We start from the raw sequence: 7,598 nt of genomic DNA, 5'->3' as shown, positions 1-7,598 counted from the left end.
ATATGAAAATCGGGTTGACGTCAGAATCCAACGTTACTCTGACGTTGGGTTATGACGTCAACCCGATTGTCATATCCAATTAAAATGCAACGTCTGTCCAACGTTGGATATTGACGACAGACTGACGTTGGGTTATGACGTCAACCCGATTTTCATATCCAATCAAAATGCAACGTCTGTCCAACGTTGGATATTGACGACAGACTGACGTTGGGTTATGACGTCGGGTTATGACGTCAACCCGATTTTCATATCCAATCAAAATGCAACGTCTGTCCAACGTTGGATATTGACGACAGACTGACGTTGGGTTATGACGTCGGGTTATGACGTCAACCCGATTTTCATATCCAATCAAAATGCAACGTCTGTCCAACGTTGGATATTGACGACAGACTGACGTTGGGTTATGACGTCGGGTTATGACGTCAACCCGATTTTCATATCCAATCAAAATGCAACGTCTGTCCAACGTTGGATATTGACGACAGACTGACGTTGGGTTATGACGTCAACCCGATTTTCATATCCAATCAAAATGCAACGTCTGTCCAACGTTGGATATTGACGACAGACTGACGTTGGGTTATGACGTCGGGTTATGACGTCAACCCGATTTTCATATCCAATCAAAATGCAACGTCTGTCCAACGTTGGATATTGACGACAGACTGACGTTGGGTTATGACGTCGGGTTATGACGTCAACCCGATTTTCATATCCAATCAAAATGCAACGTCTGTCCAACGTTGGATATTGACGACAGACTGACGTTGGGTTATGACGTCGGGTTATGACGTCAACCCGATTTTCATATCCAATCAAAATGCAACGTCTGTCCAACGTTGGATATTGACGACAGACTGACGTTGGGTTATGACGTCAACCTGATTTTCATTTCCAACCAAAATGCAACATCTGTCCAACGTTGGATATTGACGACAGACTGACGTTGGGTTATGACGTCAACCCGATTTTCATTTTCAACCAAAATGCAACGTCTGTCCAACATTGGATGTTGACGTCAGTCTGACATTGGGTTTTTACATCAACCCGATTTCCATTTTCAACCAAATTGCAAAGTCTGTCCAACATTGAAGATAAACGTCAGTCTGATGTTGAGTTACGTCAACCCGGTGTTGGGTAAACCTCCAACGTTGGACATTGCCTTTTGGTTGAAAATGAATCAGTTTTAAGTGTCAGACCCCAATGTTAAGCTAAACATCAAACTCACATGTTGGGCTGACGTCCAACCGTGGACAGACAATGAATTTTTGATGTCAGATATCTGTCAAAACACAACATTAAGCTGTCAAATTCCAACTTTAAAGAAATATATGGTAATTTTGTTGGCATGACATAAAACTACATGAAGTTTCATCAAAAGAAACTTCATGTAACAACAAGGTTCGAACAGAGGTCAAGATCCAATGCAAGACAACCCAAAAGTATTTATCTTAAGACAAGAGCAAACAGAAAAGTAATTTAATTTTTAGTGAACTGTAATCCACAAATGATGTTTATTAGATAAATGACAAAGAAATTAAATGGATTATAAAATAACCTTTTATTTTATTCTTTTTTTTTTTACATTATTTTAACAGAAGGTTTTCAACCATTTATACTTAACATTATTATCCTTATTCTAAAATCGTACAATTTTTTTTTCCTGCAACCTCCGCCCCTGCCTGTCTGGGGCATATTTTAAACATACGGCGACAGCCGCTCCAATGTTTGCCTCCGTCTCCTTTGAAGTCCTCTAGACACTCTGTAAGAAATATTTGAAAAATAAAATTTATAGGGAATATAAGATATGATGCACTACATTAAGCATTAAAACATTGAATTCCAAACAGTCTTAAAGCTAGGGTAGGACATTTCAGAGGGGCTAGCAATAACAAGCTAGCTTGGAAAGCAATCAAAATGATTCAGAGCATCTCAAAAGCCAAATAACCAAAGAGTTGGTGGAAGAGAGTGCAATGCTTTTAGATTAACTCGTGTCTCATTCACTGGTGAGACATTACAATAATAATGAATGTGAATAATGAAAAAAAAAGGTTAAAAAAAAACATTTAGCAAAAATACAATTTCATAATTATTTTTATTTTTTTTTAAATAAAACCCTTTTCAAATGTTGGTTCAAGAGAAATCGCTAATGTTTGGCTTCTATTCTCAATTTCTATGCATATATTGAACACGTTGATGACGTTTCACTTTGCAAACAAGTTGCGTAGAGGTATGCAAATATATATATTGACAAACAGGTAGGACATCCTATATATGTATATACAGTAGCTACCAGGATAGGAACACACTTTCAACAAGTTTTTGGAAAAAAAATTCTACCCTAGCTTTAAGGGCCATACACATGTAACATTCTTGCATGTACATGCTGTAACTCATCAAAAGAGAGATATTTCTTTTGATGCTGTTCACAAATGGCGATCAGACATTCCAAGCAAAAATGTTAATCTTAAGCTTAATGAACATTTAAAAGACATCAGATTGAATGTAAAAACAACAGTTAGAGTAGGTGTGGGCATTCTTACCAAAATTTCATATCACAATCTTTTAAGAAACAATCACGATACATGATCATAATCGTGATCTTCCCAATTTTGAGATGCACTTGCACTATCAAGAAAATTAAGACTGGCAACGAACGATACATGTCTGATATACTAAGATATGAATTGATATTTAAATAAATAATCTGCAAATGAATTAAAAACATCTATAAATTAAACATCCTTAACATCCTTATTTTAGATTGTAACTTCTTGATTCTGTAACTTCTTGATTCTGTAATTATATGCTATTACAGTATTTTTCACATATAAAGAAATTGTTTGAAAAAAATATGAATAAAAAGATAATGCAATCAACCTGGCACTCAGTAAGTTTGTGCGCACTAGGAACCACATTTTTTTTTTTTTCAAATAAAGACAACGTGACACTCATTTTACATTTAGCACACAGTGTAAATGACATGAATATGGCAGAGGGCAACTGAATATAGCGCCAGCATAGTTTGAAATCAAAGGTTTAAAGTTTGTCGATCATGTGTCCCCAGTGAAGCTGAACTTATTCACACGGACTGACCGGGATTGAACGTCTGTGTACACTTCAGAATATATGACAGCTGGATTCGGCAAAGTCTGCAAGGATTGTGAAATTAAATGTTTTTTTTTTTTAATATTCAAAGATTTGTTTAAATTATATAAATGCGTATATTTGCTGAATATGAGAAACTATTAATAGTGTTTGCCTGTTTGTTACTAATAATATAAAAGCAAAAACTATAATACTTCTTCTTATACAGTTTAATTTCTTTGTTCTATCCAACAACAGGTTATATCCAGTAACGTATTAGACAAAACTGTTAAACAGAGAGCATAAACTAATGAAGACGAAGAATAGGAGCGCTGTGTGCTCAGGGCCGCCCGTAAAATTAAAAGTCAGCTTCACTGGGGACACATGATCGTCAATATATATATATATATATATATATATACTATATATATATAGTTTTTTTTACCTGTGACAACATTGTAAAGATGTTCCTTTCCCGCCCTTCATATTGAAACTGGCCATTACCTCCTTTGTCATCAACCTGTGGATACAAAAGGAAGAGAATTGAAATGTCCAAATAATTAATTATATACAACACATTATATAACGATTGTTATAGTTTAGTAAGTTTGTCATATCTAGATGTCACACTGGTTCCACTGTTGGCCTGGTGTTGATTCCAAAGGTCAGGAAGGATTTAAACATATAGAAAAATCTAAATATTTAATATCACATTTGGATATTGCATATTGGAATGGTAAATTGAGTGTTTTAATTGAATCAGATGTACACAGTGTTCCTATTTTAACTGCACGGGTTTGTTAATTTTAGACTAGTCAGTTATAGGTATGTGACGGCGAGGATATTTTCCCACCGGCTAATCAACGTGTGGACAACACCAGCAATACCGGTATCACTGGCGGGGCTTTTAAAAAGCTAATTTAAAGGCAAATGTAAACGTATTTGGATGCCTTGTTGTTTCTTGCATTTCACCTGTATGTCTTGAATATAGCCTTTGAACGCATATTGCAGCCCCTTTTGCCTACTTTTATCGGACACTTTATTTGCTGCTTTATAAAAGTTTGATAACATTTCAGCAGGAAGAGCTGTTACAGCATAAGCCATGCAGAGTGCAGATGAAGTTTGACAGATGTAACAACAGTAACTTAGGGGGGCGGGGCTTAGCCAAAGGTGAATTGGTGCTAATTTGAAAACAAAACTAACATGTGCACGGCCACACATGTCAAAGGGAGTTCTGTACATTTCTGTTCTGCTCAGTCCGTGCACGTTGACACGTGTGGCCGTGCACATGTTAGTTTCATTTTTAAATTACACAACAACAAAACAGTGCAATGACAAATTCACTTAAATAGGCGCTTTTACATTTCGCTGTGACACATTATTCCGCAGTCACCTTGTCAGTCAGCTCCTCACTCTTGTGATGAAAGAAACTGACTCATGTTGCTGATCTGTGTGTCGACTCTTGTTCGGCTCAAGATTTACGCGCTCGCCGATGATCGCATGGATATCGATGGTGCTCACATGTTCGCAACGTGTGAGAGGAATTACGAGCCAAGCCGAGCACTTCCCGATAATTTTAAAAAATGTTTAAACAATTCGGGGAGTCTGCCTGTTTTTTACCAGTAGGGTTTATGCACACTTTTTTAAAAGGCAAATTTAAGGATTGTTAAGACCTGAAGAAATAAAAAAAATAAAAAAATACCTTACATTAGGGGTGCGCAATATTGACAAAAATATGTCTCGATATTTTAATGATTGTGTTTTTGTGCTGGTACCATGGCTGGTTTAGGCCTGTTGTTGACAGCTGATTCACGAAGATATTCATATTTTTCATATTCTATGCAGTGGTCAGTTCACAGCAGTGACAGAAATTAATATTAGATAAGATTTGTGCAGGACAGTCGTGCCGTGTACCGGCTGTTTTGACGTGATTATCAAGTTAACTGACTCCTGAAATGCAATATACGACCTCCATTACGAGTGTCCGAACTTGCACCGTGTATGCCTGCCTCAACACCGACTATCGTAGCAAGCCTAGTCGCTTACTAAACCTCTGTTTAAATGACTTTAAAATTAGTCATCACACACATCTCTAATTAAACAGACAGACGGATGGATAGTCAACTTCATCAACTTGTCTGTGACAACATCCAGATAAAATAACACATGATTCTGCCAAGAACTGCTAATATAAAAACTTACTTCTCCATGATCCTTTTCCCATTGTCCTTTAAATGTATTTCTCCATCATTGGACAAGCTATTAATCTGAAATTAGAGGAACAGTATTTTAGTTTAAACACAAAAAAGGTTAACAGTGTATCCCCATGACGGTTGCAAGTCGCACGGGGATTGAAACACTGCACATTATAAAAATTGCATTATACAGTATATGACTGTATGTCCTTACCGGTATCTGCTTTTCCTCCAGGCAGTTGAGAGATTTATCAAGGACATTTCCTCAACTGTTGATGCCTGCCCTTATAAAACAAAAACATGAGATCATTATTTACAAAAACTCAAAAGAAAGGCAAACTTTAATTTCGGAGAACTGTGGTAACAATGCACATTGCACAGATAATGTATGCCATATGTAATGTATTGACTATTAACTAATTGCAATAGGCTATGTCATTTTGGTTTTGACTTCCACATTATTGTACTATGACATATTACTTAACAATTAGTAATATTTAAATAATGATACCCTTGCAAATCATAAGCTAATGATTAATTAAAGCCAACAACTGAAGTACATACATTGTGGTAATTTACACATTTATTTACACTGTTAATAAAATATATTATTCATGAATTAATACATTATGGCACATTTAATCAATTAATTAATATATTACTTAAAATATTAATATAGACGTTATTAGTTGCAGATGCAGTATAATTGTGTCATACATTGACTCGTGATTATCTGTGCATTAGTTAAGTAGTATGAATTAATGCTTAAGTGCACCCGTATTGTAAAGCGTTACCAGAACTTGTAAAAAATAAAATGGTTAAGCAGGAAATAAAATAAAATAAATCACATTCGGACCACATGACATTTTTTAAGGCTACTGCCAATTCATCTAGATAAATAAACATTTAATCATATCATTATTAAGCTTATTTCTTTGTATTTTAAAATTGGCTGTCGAAAATCCTTATAACTTACATTGACGTCCCACAAGCACATTTTACAACAGTGATCTAGAATCCACGACAAATAAGGACAAGTAACGTTATAGCCACTATGTAAAAAAATATATACTGTGTATATATTTTGCGTGTCATGTGAAGGGCTCTGTAAAATTAATATAAATTAATGCATTCACATGCTAGTCGTTTCCCGACTCCTCCAACAACAGCGGCCATACCCCCAGCGAACCGGACAGCCGGCGCACGTGCATTTCAGTCTGACAAATGTGCGCTGAGGGATCATTCCTATATCACTACTTGTACTAGTAGTTAGTTATTATATAAAAGTCACTTTTAACTACATCAACTAGGTAACTGCTTTGGTAGTTAAATAGTAGGCCAGGTAGAAATTCTCGCGCAGCCCAGTCCACATAAAATAAAATAAAACTAATAAACACCAATATTTATTTAAATTTTCGTTACCTCTGTTCACTCACCTTCCACAGCAGGTATATCCAGACGTTGAAAGTTGTGCAGGCCAGTGCCCGCGCAGACAGTATAATGGCTGCTGGAGTGGAGTGGAACGGGTGGGAGGTCTTCGTCTTTCCCACAAGAGGGTAGAGCGGAGGAAATTGATGCCTAACTGTGATTGGTTAGGAATTAATTTCAAATTGATGCCTAACTGTGATTGGTTAGGGATTCATTTAAAATTTCTTGGGTTACCTGCAACATTCTAAAAACTGTTGCACACTTCAATAGGCTAAATTGATTTTATTATTATTGTTATTCATATTATTATCATTATTAAAAATAACTACTGCGTTTGTCTGACAGCTGCACTGTTAAGCACAACTTGATAAAGAAATTGGGTGCAATGTATGTCTGTTTCTCATGGAATCCAAATGAAGGCCATATGTGTTATATACGCTATAACTAAAATTTCAGGTCCATGAGGTCCAACTCACCTGATAAGTAGCCCTAATTAAAAAGATAAAACTGTCAGGTTGTTGGACATATGCTATACAGATGATTACTCATACTGTTACCCTGTCACTGCCTGAATTCTGAATTCATTAGTCTCCAATAAACTGCTGTATTGTGACTTTGGAGATTTTGGAAACACTTTACAATAAGGTTCATTTATTAAACATTAGTTAATGTAATAACTAACATGAACTAACCATGAGCAATACATTTAAATCCAGTTGTTCATTGCTTGTTCATAGTTCACAGTGCACTAACTAATGTTAACAAGATTTTAATAAAATATTAGTAAATGTTGAAATTAACAAATGCTGAAGAAGTATTTTTTATTCTTAGTTAATGTATGTAGTTACTAATGAACCTTATTGTAAAGTGTTACCGAGATTT

General features: G+C 35.6%; 1 long non-coding RNA gene across 2 annotated transcripts; it reads right to left on the bottom strand.

The window, feature by feature from the left end:
• Positions 1–1,592: 1,592 nt before the first annotated feature.
• LOC148982018 (uncharacterized) lies at positions 1,593–7,349 on the bottom strand. 2 transcript variants are annotated; one of them, XR_016155126.1, is made up of 5 exons: positions 6,725–7,349; positions 5,503–5,572; positions 5,296–5,360; positions 3,539–3,613; positions 1,593–1,768 (listed from the first exon to the last, which is right to left on the bottom strand). It is a non-coding gene; the product is annotated as an uncharacterized LOC148982018 (long non-coding RNA). The 2 variants fall into 2 exon arrangements; XR_016155125.1 differs by lacking the exon at positions 6,725–7,349 and having other exon boundaries at positions 5,503–6,714.
• Between the last annotated feature and the right edge of the window lie 249 nt (positions 7,350–7,598).

This window comes from Pimephales promelas, chromosome 3, assembly GCF_988280905.1.
Source record: "Pimephales promelas chromosome 3, fPimPro1.hap1.1, whole genome shotgun sequence".
In the NCBI taxonomy this organism is placed as follows: Eukaryota; Metazoa; Chordata; class Actinopteri; order Cypriniformes; family Leuciscidae; genus Pimephales; species Pimephales promelas.
Note: the sequence above shows the minus strand (reverse complement) of the source record. Positions and strands in the feature narration are given on the sequence as shown.